Source organism: Bicyclus anynana, chromosome 20 (genome assembly GCF_947172395.1).
Source record: "Bicyclus anynana chromosome 20, ilBicAnyn1.1, whole genome shotgun sequence".
Taxonomy (NCBI): Eukaryota; Metazoa; Arthropoda; class Insecta; order Lepidoptera; family Nymphalidae; genus Bicyclus; species Bicyclus anynana.
In genome coordinates, this window is record NC_069102.1 from 15,021,862 (window position 1) to 15,038,937 (window position 17,076).

Below are 17,076 nucleotides of genomic sequence, written 5' to 3' on the forward strand. Positions count from 1 at the left end.
AGCAGTCGAAAAGTCAAAACCTCTTGGGGTCTGCCAGACCACACGTCGGTACTTATGTCACCAAAATGGCACGTCAGTACTTAAAGGTAAAGTAAAGTCATCTTCCAATGCTGCGATAAAGATTCGGGAAGATTACATCTCTCTGCCGCACTTATCGCTGCAATTGGATTGGCCTCGTAGTCTGATCCTATATACGATCTGAGTTAGTGGCGCTTTCGTACAAACATTTCAACACTTGTATTTAAAGACCTCACCACAGCCCAAATTTCCTCCGAATTGAAGGCTTTCTTATAGTCAAAGTCAAAGTCAAAATTCATTTATTTCAAATAGGCTTACTTTGCAAGCTCTTTCGAAACGTCAGGTATAATATTAAACTTAAGATAATGGTGATAATAATTATTTGAAAACTTAAAATTAAAGTTACGAGGGTTACAAACGTGCCTTGGTCCGAGAAGAGCCCACAACAAACTCAGCCAGATTTATCCTTTTTTAGTTTATCACCATTTAACAACAGGTATATAAGTAGCCTGTCATGTAATACATTTCATACACGGTACTCCAGGCATTCAAGCAATGTAAATCGAGTCTGCTGAACACGACACAGTTAGCTTATTCATTGGCTGGGCGCGCTCTTGCGACTTTTGCAAACGCAAACGATAATTGCATCGGAGTTACGTTACAGCACAGAGTAAATAATGAATGGGCAATGGGCAAGTGGGACCGCACCAAACGTTACAATTTCGACGCATAGTTTTCGATGTACGTAATTCAATGTATCTGACCGCAATATAACATGGCAACCTATTTGAAATGTGAATATTTTCTATCATTTATTTCTTATATAAATAACAGATGAGGTTATAATATAGTTTCATATACCGGATCTCGTATTAGACGCGATCTAATTTATTTCGCTCTGCGGGCTGACGCGGACGTCACTCGACGCCGACACAACCGACATCCAGTTCTACGTGTATCGTAATAGAGTATATTTTGCGTAGAGCTACTCCCGCTTATCAAACGCTATAAAAATTCATAGTTCAACACACTTCATTATGCAAATGCTCCTTTGTGTCCTGGAGCGCGAGCCGCGCGACGGTCCAGCGCGCGCCGCCCGGAGACAACACCATACATGCATGCATAAACATGCGTGTGTTTTAAGGAAATTAAGCACACAGCAAAGCTGAAAGTTATCGTTGCAACTAGAAATGATGAATTATTCAGTTGCATCGTCCAGGGAAAATGTAAGTATGGTACGCTCAATGGAGTTCCAGTACGAAAGGTCTACGCGTACCTCGTTATGTAATAGAGTTGAAGAAGCCCCTGGCCGACGTTACACCAGCCCTCAGACGAGGTCTTCATCCCTAGAAAAGTTAGACCGACCGATAGCGTCGATGCCACAGTTCTATTGATCGCTAGGAAATCAAAACCATACGAACGTTACAAGACTGTAATTTCATTGATTGTTATAAATAATTTCCAGTCAAAAAAAAAAAATTTCAGAATTACTTTCAACCTATCATCTAGCCTCCAATTTTATTGCAACTTTATGCAATGTTCAACTCTATGTTCTTTAAATGTATGGTAATCATCGAGCTATGGCAATAGTAGGAGTCTCTCTGAAGGACAAATTCCGGAACGAGGAAGTCCGTAGAAAAACGAAAATAATCGACGTAGCCCAAAGGATCAACAAACTGAAGTGGCAGTGGGTAGACCTTATCTGTCGTTAAAACAGATGGCCGCTGGGGCAGACGTGTTCGGGAGTGGAGACCGCGTACTAGCAAACGCAGTGTAGAAAGCCCTTCAGCTAGATGGTCCGACGACATCACGAAGGCTGGAGGAGGAAGGCGCTGGATCGTGTGTGGCCTATGTCCAGTGGACGGATACAGGCTAGGCGTATTCGTATTGGCCTAATCCTTTTGTATTCGTTCGGACAACTTGAGTGAAGAATACCAGTCCAACCACAAGTGACTGACGAGGCTGATGCTGCATCGTGAGGGGCGAGAGGCGATGGGCGAGGGGCAGGGGCGAAGAGGGCGAATATTAAGGAAACGTCACGCTGTCGCTCGAGAAGACGGATGGGCGTAATGCGACGACTCGGAAACGAAATTCAATCCTGAAACTTTTCCCCGCGGATATGCCTGGAGTGTGTGGTGTGTGAGCTGGTGTGTGAGCAGTGCAGTGACAGTGCGCTACTCGTTCGCTCGGCTAATAGCACCGTAACGTTGCAGCGCTACATCGCATCGTCATCGTGTGACACTGGAGCAGGCTCCCTGCGGCCAAGTCTGGAGCTTGGACTCACTACGTGGGATCCAATGCGGTTTCTCTGATGCGGATCCGTGAGCTCTGTTCACTACCAGAAGTTCCAGATAAACGCTGAGATACTTAACTCAACCTACTCTTCGAGGCGTGGGGACGTAACAGCACTTGCTTACTCCAAGCTGAATATTTGTCAGAAAGAAAAGCTTATTTTTTCCCCCCTCAAGACTCGAACCCAGGTCCACAAGAACGGGACCGCATAGATTAAATGACGGTTGTGCACTGGAGCCCGCTCGCGTAGTTTAACGTTTATTTAATTTCAGTCGTGCACCGAGTCGGCTGCCTGGCTGGCTTGTGGAAATCATTTAAAAAACTTTTATTAAAAAACAAATTATTAATGAAGCAGTTAAGAGGCGTTATGAAAATAACGCGGCACTGAGAGAGTCTGAAATAAAGCGAAGTACGACGTTTGTATTCGTTGAGCCGATGAACGTTTCCGCGTTACTAACAGACCGTGCACACTTCATTAATATTCAAAGTTTTGTTTTTATTAAAACCGTCCATTCGTTAACATTCGCCTAACATGCATGTATATGTTTCAATTAGCGTTTTTGTGAAATCTAATATGAATCTGTTTTTGGGGTTGCGTACGTACGTTGTACAAAAACGGAACTTTTATAACATCACTCGCGCATTTTAATGTCTGTCTGTTTTCTCCGAATGTACTGGACCGGTCTTATGTGTACCGGAAATTTGGTACACATATTAATTCTTGTGACCCAAATACAGGGATGTACCGTGCACAGGTAAAGGACATGTCGCAAAATGGGCCTTTATATATTATAGTTTATAAGCAGGTCCTTGGTATTTTTACGGATAGAAGATACAAATTACTGTTGAGAAAATAATTTTCAGAATTTTTGGAACCCGCATTAATTAGATAAATATTCTACAAATTAAACATAGAAAATACAGTAAAAGTGTTCAAAACAGCCAATAATATAATATGTCATGTAATATTGTCAAATGCCAATAAGGCACAAGTTAAAAAAGAAACGTTAAATCGTAGACAGAGAAGCATTAAACAAAAAAAATCCTTTAAATGCTATAAAAACGCCATAAACGAACGCTACTACGATAAGATCACTGATAAGAGGAATTTTAAAATATTTATTTTGTTATTTTGAAATAAATGATTTCTAAGTTATTCAATAAAATATACTGTTCAACACTACCCGCGGCTGCAGGTAGAGTTCAATATTTAGGCGCAGTTGTAACGTGACCCTCAGAGTGACGTTTCAAAAGATATACAAATGTGAAGGATGTATGTATTATTTATGTATGTTAACAACGTGTGTCGTATGTTCGTGTAGCGTAGCGTAGTGTGTGCGTAGCGTAGTCGGGCGAGAGCGTCCGCACGCCGATGCTCCAGCAGTACGAGTAGCTGCACTGCATCACAAAAAGCGTTTCTAATACTTTAACAAACACGTCTGTAATAATAAAATATTGCTGCATAAATTCTCGGTGCAATGTGGCTCCGTCGAGGCACTCCCCGCTACCCTCCCCCCGCGCCTCCTCACCCCCGCGCAAACAGACAGACTGCAAGGAAATTGTGCTGCTATATATTGTTAGTGAAGTATTATGAACAGCGCGCCTCGGCCGCGGCTCGCACCTCACGTTATACACAGTACTGCTGGTACTGTTTATTGCTGGTATTGGTTGGTACTGTTTGTTGCTTCAAGACTTATTTATAAAAATTTACAATATACGTAACGAGGAAAAAGTTCTTTCATTCATAAGACGTTACGGAACTTTCTAGTCGAATAGTGCTACAACGCGGTAATTTACTACATGCAGATTAACAGATCAAACTGTAACCAAACGGTGGATTTGAAGATATAATCTTGAGCAGTCCCAGAGGCTTGTGTCTCCGGATGCAGGATCCAACACGAGATCAAGCGACGTCATATCCGTCTCAGACTACTATTTCCTACAGTATGTTATAAATATCACTATTCTGTCAGTACTCAGTAATTTGTATACGTTTTATAAAAAATATCATTTTCGTTTATTCATTTTTCAATCTATTGTTCTTAAATTTGAATAGCAAATGTTAACAATCTAAACTATTGCCTATTTCAATCGGGTGGAGCGTACGTTGCGTTTTTTATTGGTGTGTTGAATATTTTCCAGCAAATTCCTTTATTTTAATTTTCCATTATATTCTAACTTGAAAATAAAAAGTTGTGCTTTTCACTGGTATTATCTCCGAAGCACCGTTCTCTCTCTCTCTCTCTCTCTGCGAACTTTGTTAAGTTGTGTAATGTAATACAAAAGTAAAGACTCTCCTGTTGGCAAGTTACAGCAATAATCAAGATGGCGTCGCCGCCTAATTTAGTTTAGAACGTTCGTTCCTTGTTATTAAATAAGTACTTGGGGAAATGTTATTGCGTTTCTTTTTAACAATGAAATCTTGTATTTTTTGTTCGAGCTTACAGACGCTTGTAAGAGTTTTTATATCCGTCTGTAGCATCGTCGTAGCACCGCTGTAGCACCGCAGTAGCACCGCTGTAGCACCGCTGTAGCACCGCTGTAGCACCGCTGTAGCACCGCTGGGCAAACGATGTTTTGTTGGAACTTGTTTTTAGTCTATACAATTAATGCATTTATTAATTATTGGAATAACATAAGTAGTAGTAATTAGCGTAATAGTACTAATACAATTGGTAAAAGTTCACTTTGCCCGCAATTTGTGCTACACGTGAAAATATAATTTCTTTTGAATGGCCTCTAAGCTGTGGGCTCAGTATTAATGTTAATGCTCAGTAATGAGAGAAGCGGGGCGGCGCGGGAGGGGGGGAGGCTCCTAATGAAACCCGTCGTGCGGTCCGTGTTTGAGGAACGCAAGTAGGCGTATTTGCTCACATTCCCGTTCGCGATTAAACATTTTCATGATGTCGGACACGTTTGATGACATAAACGACGTTAGTCAGTTCAGATAAAAGCTGAGAGCTAATCGTGCTTCGAGGTTGACAAACATGGTATTTGAGCGATGGTGGCTCTGGGATATAGCAAATTTGAAAGTTTCAGATAGAGGCCTTAATTTTTACTTTTTTCTTATGAGCATTATGGTCAATTATCAATCAATGTTGTTCACATGTCATAAAGTGTCCATTTCGTGTCCAGCGTGCTAGGATTCCATATTCAAGTCAAGTTAAAACATCCATTAATATTCTCATGAATTTAAGCTATTAATTGTGATAGCCTGCGTCCAATACCACCGCCCTGATAACCACACAATAACATAGCTGCTATGTAGGCAAGTAAAACCGCGCGTGTCTATATATGCGCTACATACACACGAGTACGAAGGAACACCTAATAGTCCAAGATCCGTGTTAGAAACGACCTTCACCCATCTGTTTATTGGATGATAAGTGTTTTATATCAAAGGGGTTTTTTCAGAAATGTATGACGCCTTGGCCAGGTATAAGTACAGTAGTTAAATATGTTCAGAATGACAAAATAGTTATTGCATACAGTTTATTTCTTACTTAATAGTTGTATTTACAGTGTAGAAGACTATTTTTGTAAAAGAGGTATAGGGGCAACACAAACACACAGTATATATATATATAAACTCTAAAATGAACACAATGACATTTTCAACATTCATCAAATAATAATAAACGTTTCGTTTGCAGCTATGTACCTCATTCGTTCAGAAATACAACATTTTTGTTTTCATTCCTTCAGGTTAACTACTGTTGAAGCTAAAACTCAATAATGACCATAAATATAAATATTCTATGTTGAAAATATATTTGCTGCAATATTAATATATTTAACCCTATGTAAAACATACGGTTAAATAATATAAATATCCGTGTAACAATTTGCTGATGTCAGATGCACTATGTTGAGAATTAGTTGTCATTTTACAAATGGTCTATGTCAAAGTCAAACGGTGTATATATGGTACGAAGTATTAATTTAAAGGTAAGAAATTATATTTTTATATGAATTATTTCCTGTGAATTCATTCAAAATATAATTTAAAAATCTGTATTTTGTGATTTTTTAAAGTTATATGAAAAACTGTACTAAGAACGGGCCAGGAATGAAATTTTATTACTTTAAAAATTACAATGCCAGTAGGTTGCTTAAAGATATCTTGGCCAAACTATGATTAATGAACCTACCGTTGATAGTCTGGCCAGGAGATTAAACACATGGGTGGAGGTCATTTCTAATTCGGATCTTCTACTATAATTACTATACGACCGGCGGCGGGCGGCGGGCGGCGGGCGGCTGCTCCATCCATCACAGCAACAATAATTAATACTAATTCTCGTGTTCAGTGTCGCGTGACCGCCCGCACGCGCGCCGCTCGCCCCCGACCCTGACCTGCCGTAGTCAGCGGACGGGTGCAGGCCGACGCACACAATACACTGCTCGCTTCATCCCTGTGCATGCTTTAGTTTTCTTCGGAATCTAGCTAACTATAGACACTAGTTATGAAAAGCGATATAAATGTCGTGGTTTCATTTTGAGCGTAATAGCGGAAGGCGATATTTACTAAATTAGCGAGTATTGTGAATTTACAATTCATAGAGTTTCTTTCACTTTTAATCATCGGTACATATTAATAATAATAAACGACCCTTTTTCCACGGATAGGGATAGCTCCACGCGGGGCGGGTGACGGGGTTAGGTCTCCCTTCCCCACCCCTGCTGTACGTCTAGCAACAGCTGGTCGCTCAGTTGGAGGAGAAAAGGAATCGGTCAAGTTTGTAATATGTGATTTCAGCTTCAGCAAGTGATGACGTAGGCGGTGTCGGTCCCGCGACACTGCACCACGGACAGGGATAGTTTCAGCTTCAGCAAGAGATGACGTAGGCGGTGTCGGTCCCGCGACACTGCACCACGGACAGGGATAGTTTCAGCTTCAGCAAGTGATGACGTAGGCGGTGTCGGTCCCGCGACACTGCACCACGGACAGGGATAGTTTCAGCTTCAGCAAGTGATGACGTAGGCGGTGTCAGTCCCGCGACACTGCACCACGGACAGGGATAGTTTCAGCTTCAGCAAGTGATGACGTAGGCGGTGTCGGTCCCGCGACACTGCACCACGGACAGGGATAGTTTCAGCTTCAGCAAGTGATGACGTAGGCGGTGTCGGTCCCGCGACACTGCACCACGGACAGGGATAGTTTCAGCTTCAGCAAGTGATGACGTAGGCGGTGTCGGTCCCGCGACACTGCACCACGGACAGGGATAGTTTCAGCTTCAGCAAGTGATGACGTAGGCGGTGTCGGTCCCGCGACACTGCACCACGGACAGGGATAGTTTCAGCTTCAGCAAGTGATGACGTAGGCAGTGTCGGTCCCGCGACACTGCACCACGGGTAGGGATAGTTTCAGCTTCAGTCATCACTTGCTGAAACTGAAACTATCCCTACCCGTGGCGCAGTGTCGCGGGACTGAAACCGTCTACTTCATCTTTCACACATTAGGTAACTTTTACAATAAGCTTGTTCCACTAAATGAGCCAACAAAGCACTCCAACAAATCGGACGATTTCAATTAAACACAAATAGTTACATAAGTTATTTTCAAGGGAATCCTTCGATCGTATTTAAATTATAGTTTTTAATAACGGTACATATTTTACGGGTAAAACTAAACATGAAATATTTTAATTTCTAATCATTGAGACAATGGCCGCGCACAGCGAACACCGTCATCGGCAGATTCATTATTATTAATTTTCCACACAATGAGGTAATCGCCAACAATACGCGCGAATTAAATGATACCTTTTAAGCGAACAATAGCTGCGGTGATACTGGAGTTCTATAGCTTCAAGCGTAGCATCATAGAAATAAATATGACTGACAATTCCATGGGCGAATAAGCCTATGAAAATTTCTTAAATAAATTAAAAATACCTAATAATATGTCATCATCATCATCATCATATCAGCCGATGGACGTCCACTGCAGGACATGGGCCTTTTGTAGGGACTTCCAAACATCACGATACTGAGCCACCTGCATCCAGCGAATCCCTGGTGGGGGGTCGCCATTCCAGCACTTTAGGACCCCAACGTCCATCGGCTCTTCGAACTATGTGCCCCGTCCATTGCCACTTCAGCTTCGCAACTCGTTGAGCTATGTCGGTGACTTTGGTTCTTCTGCGGATCTCCTCATTTCTGATTCGATCACGCAGACATACTCCTAACATAGCTCGTTCCATCGTCCGCTGTGTGACTCTGAGCCTTCGCGAGCGCGGTTTTAAAATAATAATTTCATAATCATAGACGTATTTTGTAGAAGTAGTGAGGGACTATATGCCATCCTTTTTTGTTTCACTAGACTCTATATAAGTCAGAGAGAAACACAAAGATAATACGAAATTACTAAAAAATAAAATATGCGACACAAAAAAACTTGTCAAAATCAGTCGACCTCACAGACAGGCGTGAAATTTGACTCGACTGAATTAGTCGACTCCACAGACAGGCGGGGTCATACAGTGAGCCGAGGGGTGAGACGGGCGGAGGGGCCGGTGACGTGAACGCTTAGCGATATTTCCGCCGATAAACTGTTTGATTGCCGCCGCGTTCCATCGGCCGGACAACGTCGCACACGCTCTGTGCTACACACACAGTACACACTCGCAGATCAAATACAGACTTGTATCGCACCCAAATTCACCAACAAAGTTGTCTGTCGTTTTTGAGAAGGATGAGGTAAAGTCACACATAAATAACACCAATAAATATATTGTGTCCTCATACTGTGATTTCAAAATAAATGTGATTTATCAAATGAACTTTTTTCTTCAAAATGTCCAATCTGTGATGAAAATACTAAATAGCAGTGCTCAAAACTTGGCTTTGTGACATATTCAAACTCCGCCATGACTGGAGCTCAGAAGTCGGTCGTTGCTGTCGGAAGAGAGATGCACCTATCTCGATTCGTCGCAGAACAGAGTAACTCATACGGCTCGAGCGACCAGCCGCGCGCGCCGCAGGTAGTGAACCACCTGGGGCGTGATTCCGCTGCTCGTGTCTGTAGTTGACCCGAAGGCACGCGTCGGACTCGGATTACTATGTACTAAATATAATATTATTATTAAAACACAATTTCCGGTGTCTGTCAGCACCACTCCCCCCCCCCCCCCTACCCGCGCAAATGTAACGACCTGTCGCCGCGCGCGACGTTTGAGGAATCAGATTAATTAGTTTAGTGAAGTATGCGGGAGCCTGCGAGTTCCCCACTTTGTAACTTTATATTATTGTGCTCCGCTTTCATTGATATTGGATATTGAGGTGAATGGAAGTCGTCGCTTCTGGCTGACGATACTTTCACTTTGTGTTTGAGTCGTGATCAATCAATCAATCAATCAATGTTTTTATTTGCAGATACATGCATACATATACACAGACGATTCGTCTTGTAGCTTCAATAGCACAAAGATAAAGGGGCCTTTTATAGGAGTGGTGGTGGTTCGATTCCCGTCCGCTGGACTGTTGTCGTATCTACTCCCACTCCAAATAGTCTTTTCCGACTAGTTGCTGTGGAATACGAATATTGTTCATATTTAAAATAAATTTTATAATTTTGAAAATAACCAATATTTTCCTTGTGGCAGGGGGCAGACCCCGCCCTCAGCTGCACACTCCAGCAGCAGGTGGAGGAAGCGGCGATTATTTAAACTTTATAAATATATTTTGTAATTATCATTATTTGCGAAGGAATTGAAAACACGTCGCTATAGTAACTCTCGCACGGCAGCTCGTCGGGAATGACACAGTACTGCTATAAAGTGGGGCGCGCAGCGGAATATGAACTGTGCAGATGAAATGTTTATCAGCGCTCGTAAAGCGCAGCGCGCGGTGCCACCGGCTGAGGTACGGTCGGAGACGGGCGGGCGGCGCGAGGGCTGCTATCGACATTGTTCATGAAAGATTTCAAAATTCGTTTATTTCAAGAGACTCCACCACCGGTTCGGTAAGTAAGTTTTGCTGAAAAGAGCTTCCGGTTAACTAGGTTAGGAGGCGTAACTTGTGCAAAGACAAGGAATAAAATAATATGTTTCAGTATGAGACTTGTAATGAAGTCGTCAGCAGTGAGCAGTGAGCAGTGAGCAGTGAGCAGTGAGCAGTGAGCAGTGAGCAGTGAGCAGTGAGCAGTGAGCAGTGAGCAGTGAGCACGCTCGCCGCCGCCGCCGGGGCCGCACTGCACTACCGCGAAACAATCGTTGTGTCAACTAATCCTAGTAATATTATAAAAGGGAAAGTTTGATGTTTGTTTGGATGTTTCTTACTCTTTGACGTCGCAACTACGGAACCGATTTGGCTGAAATTTGGAATGGAATTATATTTTACTTTGGATTAACACATAGGCCCATCATACTTTTCATCCCGGAAAAATCCATGGTTTCCGCGGATTTGTGTTAAGCTGAATTTCACACGGACGAAGTCACAGGCGTCCGCTAGTATATTAATAATCGAAAGTCTTTTTATTTCATTCATCTCATAATATTTATTTTCTGACCTAAATTATGTTAAGTCAAAATCGTGAACGTTTTGTAAACATATCGAACTTTTTTAATACGCCTTTATTTATGACAGAAATAGTTGTAGACAATTAGACAAAACTAAATTATATAATAACAAAGTGTTTTGTATAATATTTTTATATTAACATTGTTTAAAATTTAAAAAAAGGACATTTAATTAAATGGGAAGACAATAATAAAGAAACATTACTTTTTCTTCTCTTTGCATATATTGGATAATTACAACGAGAAAACAATGCGGTTACTAATTATTAAGTTATTAAGTAAAGTAAGAGAGTGGCGCTCAGTCCGGGCTGCAGACGCGCGCAGTCGCGGGCGAGCGCCTGACAAGTGCACATAAATCTTCATGTCGATTGCAGCAGTAGCCGCGGTGGGAATGTAATTACTCGCAGGCGGGAATACCGCACCTTCCTGGAAGAATCAGCCGCTATCGAATACTATGCAATTAAAGAAATGGAGACTAGAGTGGTCCTGTGCACGTGACCCCGCCGTTGGGGGCACGGGGGCACGGGGGCACGGCGGCATGGAGGAGAAGCCAATGTAATACGTGCTGGTGCACGCGGGACGCGCGGCGGCGAGATCTTTGCTCAGTAGCGATAGTGTTTGAGACGATATTTGAATTGAGAATTTCACTTTTTATTGGAAACTACGTAAAGTTTCACCCGTTTCGTGTCTATCTCACCGACAATAAAAAAATCCACAATTTTAAAAGTTCTCTAAAGAATTCTCAATTTTTCAAAGAAGTCCATCTCGTCGCTGGCTCCGCCGAGCGGGCGGGCGTGCTTTCAATGAATAATTAATTATCTTCGGAGTTTGATTAATTTCCGGCGATCGCGCTTGTCCGTCCCGGGCCAGCGCCGGTGGGACTACATAATATCAATTTTATCGTGTGCCACGGAATAATAATTGAAAAACATCGATTTTGATCGGTGTGGAAATTTAATGTAATTTATTTACTATTTAAATTCAATATAATTCTCTTACATCAATGTCCATTGTCGGCTCGCATCCGACACTTAGCAACTATTTTAGCAAAAACCAAGTTATCTTCATCCGCTGTTTCAAGTGCAAACATTCAGTTCCTGTGGAAACATCGGGATCAAAAGTATTATCTGGTATTATGTAAATCTGTTCAGCCGTTGAGTCGTGATCAATTAATTCTTAGCCAAAAAAAAATTGGTTAATTTTCTGAAATTTTCCAACTTTCTACGTGATTTTCCACCGCAGTGCGCCGCAGCGCGCACGTCAACGGGATGAGATATGAATGTGCTTTGTTCCTTCAGCCTGATGTGTTAGTATTACAAACTTCATACTATATTACGTTAACAGTTATTAAAATAACCGGACAAATAACTATTGGAAATATAAAAAACTTTGTTAGTTTGTTCCTTAAGTCGCAAAGTTATCTCACAAACCCGGCTGGTAGCCAACGAAGTTGCCGGCGGACTCGCTGCAAACATGCTCGTCTTCAATAATTATAATAAAGCGAAACTCTACACACTAGGGCGGTTAGTCTCTCCCAGTTGCACTCAATTATAATCAAAACAGTCCGGCGCTACACTCTGTCGCTGTAACACACACACACACACACACACACAACGTCGTGAGTAGTCCTGTACAGTACGACTGCAAGCAAACTGCACTTTATTAATTATCTTCCAGTTCAGCTGCAGTCCGGTGTTGTTCTGGAAGCAATCACAAGTTGCATTCACGTCGGGAGCACTTGCAACAAGTTTAATGAAGTCAATGTTTAGACAAAAGTTGTCGCACATTCATAATGCACACAAGTATGTGTCGGGAGGTAATTTGAATCGGCAAGTGTTTAGTTATCGCGCACTGCGGCGGTGTGGCGATGTGTGTGTTGTGTTGTGTGTGTTTTGTTGACATTGTGTGCGCAGTGTTGGAACGACAGAATCGCAGTCTGCGACAGTTAAACAACAACTATCATGTAGGTGCTCGTATGAAACTGTTTGTTGCATGTACTAACACAATTACCAATTTATTACGGTTCTTGATTAGTATCCGCACATTTTTGTGCCATTTCCTTTTAGAACTGTTTTTATATATTATTTCTTATCACTATTTCCTTATAATATCGGTAAACCAAAGGGTAAAAAGCTTTAATTTTATGAGACATAAATTTAATTTGTGTACTAGTAAATTTCGTTTCATGTATCTTTTTTGAAATCTTGATTGATTTTATAAATATTAATAATTTTATTTTTAATACCTCGAGAGTTTGATATATATTATATTCGAAATCCTTTGGTAACTTGTGGTTTAGCACTTGTCTAGTCCAGTGGCGCGATGGCTGGCGGCGAGGTCCCTAGGCGCTGGTGACTACCACGCTTCTGCAACTGAACGGAGCTGGGGTACATTATAGTGTGGTACAGCACATGAGCCGTGATAGCCCAGTTGATATGACCTCGGCCTCTGATCCCGGAGGGTGTGAATTCTAATCTGGTCCGGGGCATGCACCTCCAACTTTTCAGTTGTGTGCAGTTTAAGAAATTAAATATCACCTGTCTCAAACGGTGAAGGAAAAACATCGTGAGAAAACCTACATACCAGATTTCTCAACTCTCTGTGTGTGTGAAATCTGCCAATCCGCATTGGGCCAGCGCGGTGGGACTATTGAGCTGACCCCTCCCGTTCTGAGACAAGACTCGAGCTCGGCAGTAAGTCGAACATGGGTGGTAATGATGATGATGATGATAGTACATGTGCTCCTTTTTATTTCTTTATCTCTCATATTCGCGCAGGACTGAAATGTCCGCGGGTGGAGCCGCGGGGCGCCGCACGGTGAGCGCGCGGCGGGCGGGCGCGGGCGGGGGCGAGCGGTGGGGGCGGGGGGAACGACTGACGGCAAGTTATAATTACTTTGAATGTTTTCCGAAGCGACAGAGTTGGATCGACTTTACTTTACTTTGTACAAATAATTATAACGGATTCACGGCCCCTAAGGCCCGGCGCACACTGCACGCGGATCTTGGTATGTATAACAAAGCCTCAATAGCTCAACGGTAAGAGCGGTTGGACTCATCACCGAGGAGTGGTGGTTCGATCCCCGCCCCGTTGGTCTATTGTCGTACCCACTCCTAGCACAGTCTTTCCTAACTAGTTGGAGGGGAATGGGAATATTGGTCATATTATAAAATATGGCAAATATTCTTTTAAACAAAAAAAAAAAAAAAAAAAACACACACCTACAATAATAACATTTAAGAAATTTTCTCTTCCCAAAAATACAATTTAAATAATTTTTGAACTTAATGTTTTGAAACACTTTCTTCCAGTTTTATATGTAGTGACATGGTCAGATTTGAGCAGTTCTTAGATATTTATAAAAAATACCAAAATCACACTACCATAATTTTAAGATAAATTAGGTGTAAATAGGGTCCATACTATTTAAAACATAATTAAATAAATAAGATGTAAATTATGTAAGAGAATCATGTAATTATGTATCGGCTGTGGTTCGTTTGGTCGAGCAGATGTTTTTTTTAAAAGAATACTCGTGTTTGCATTTACGACATAGACAGGGGACATGATTATTAGTATTACTTATAATCCCATCTCCCACCAACTAGTCGCAAAGACTGTTAGGAGTGGGTGTGACGCGTCTAGCGGACGGGGATCGGACATGATCTCGCGTCGCTGAGTCGGACACTTTTACCGTGGAGTTATTGAGGCTTATGTGTCGATGTTTGCAGTACAAAACTCTCAATATAGGCCAGTTGAACAGATGAGTACCCGGTGCTCAGGTAGCGGGGCGGGCGGGGGAGGGCGTGCGGGCGCGGGTCAGCCCGGCTATAATTAATCTCCTGCATGATTGATGCTCCGTCCGCGACGTGCCGCCCCCCGCACCTGTCCCGCACCCCGCACTCACCTTCGCAACTACTTCTACTACTGAGTGTGTGACAGACGGTCTCCACGACTGCGAGCGCCTGCCGCCGGCGCGCTGGGGACTGTCACTCCCAGGCCTTGGCGTCGCGCCCTACGATTGTTATCACCGAAACAGTGATAGTTGATGTTCGTTGCCAACTCACCAAGACATGCCAGTCATCTGCTTTGCAATAAATATGTTAATTTAACATAAAATTTGTTGAATTGTTTAAATTTTTTACACCCAGGAAACAATATTATAAATAAAACAATACAAGCGATCTCCAAGCGCAGCCGGGACAAGGAGACAGTATTTATTAAGTAGCTCAGACCCTACTACAATCCTACTGCCTAAAATTCGACCAATAATAGCAATTCGTAACACCGGCATGCGCAACGCCTGCGGTACTACTCGTATATCAAAGTAAGTACGTAGCGGCGCTACGAGCTACGCGCGCCGTAGCGGCTACGGCCGGCGTAGCAGATAAGCGAGTTTTGTGGATGCGCACGTAGTGCCAAGCGACAGATACACATACACTTACACATTCAGACACTAAACGTACTCACCCACGTCCACATTCACATACAGATTACACACAGCGATACAAAGTACTAATACTTGATTTACGTTATATACGGTTTAGTTTATTTCTAAAAGAAGATTTATATGATACGAAAATTAATATCAGCTAATCTTGAGACACCCTGCCTCAATGCCTCACTAACAGATGACGGAGAGCACGGTAAACCAATGGTTTACCGTGCTCTCCGTGCATGTTACGGGAGCCCACAGAAATCCGTTTATGTCCGTGGACATAACACCAACTGCTCGACTCCAGGCTGAGTGTTTAGAAACCCTTAATATTTCCACATAAGCTAACCACTAAAACAACAAGGCAGCTCGGTCACGTTACGCAAGTCGTAAGTCGGTATATGAAAGAGAAACTGTAAGTTGTTCCAGCAGTTAGCGTCAGAGCCGGTGTTAGCTTTCCATCGGGCGCGCAAACACCGCACAGCAAACACTATCAGCGCTCGCACTCGCGTGCGGCTGTGGCGTGCATCGAGCTCACGACTAGGGCAAGTAGTAGTAGTAATAAATATTACAGTCAAGCCAGTCGATTGCTATGTTTAAACGTTGTATTAAACATATTATTGATCATGTCAAGATTACTGGGAAAAATCCCAATTCTTTAAATAAGAAAACTGATTTCTTGCCTATATAAACATAATATATTGTTAGTTATTGTAAATGTCTTTTTAAAGACAGACAGAGTTATGTTTGTGAAAAGTCGTTATAGTACTTAACTTTTAAGGATGGAAGTTATTTTTTTGTAGCACTCTTATGGACGCGCGGTCTCAAGGACCGTTATAGTTCAAGTATAAATTAAAAATTGTAACTTTTATTACAAACAGAGGGCATGAATCTAAAAATAACCATGTAGTTGAATTTTAATTAGTCATTTTCTAGCATTAAGAGTTAATACTTTAAAGGCAATTTTTACACATATCGAATTCCGATAGCAGCATATCGTTATCTGATCTGACTTTGTCTAAAATTTCGCTTCTTGTTACTGTTTTTCTCAGATATTTTATATGGATATGGATATGTAAGTGCGGACGTGCGGTCTGGGAGACCGCGGTCAAAGCAACGCAACAACGCAACAACAAAAGCTACTAAACACCTCAGTAGCAGGGGTAGGTAGGGCGTAGAAGGAGGTTGACACATATACCGCAAACGGTGACCGGTCTGTGAGACCGCGCGTCCATAACTAAAGGTTAAGTCTACTTGACATTTGAACAAAATGTTTCGATCCAGTTAAGCAGTTAAATAGGACTGCCTCAATTCCAAGTGTGTATGAATTGGCAGGCTTCGTTGATAGTGTTCCCCCTCTCCTCTCCCCCTGGCTCAAAGCGCCGCTCGCCGCCAGTGCGCCTACGGTGCGGTGTACATTTAAGGCCACAGTTATGCCACAAATTATTGGAAACGCGTCTAACGGGATGATAGCCGTGCGCGGACCCGGACTCGACGTCGAGATAGTATGGCATCGAGCCCCGCCCGTCGGACTGTTGTCATATCTACACATAACATAGTCTTTAGTATAGTTAATTAAATTATGAAATATTTCTCAATTTCTTAAAAGAGATGAAACTGCTCCAGAGGTAGAAATGCCAGAGAATCCCGCGATATGTGGCTGTGGCACAAACTACGAGTGCAAACTGATTCAATTGACATTTAGCTACAATCTTACTCAGTTCTTAATAAACAGTAACAAGTAACGAGTCAACGGTAAGCCGTAGAACGCAATCGCACAGTACGGGATCGTCCCCACACTACTGCCTA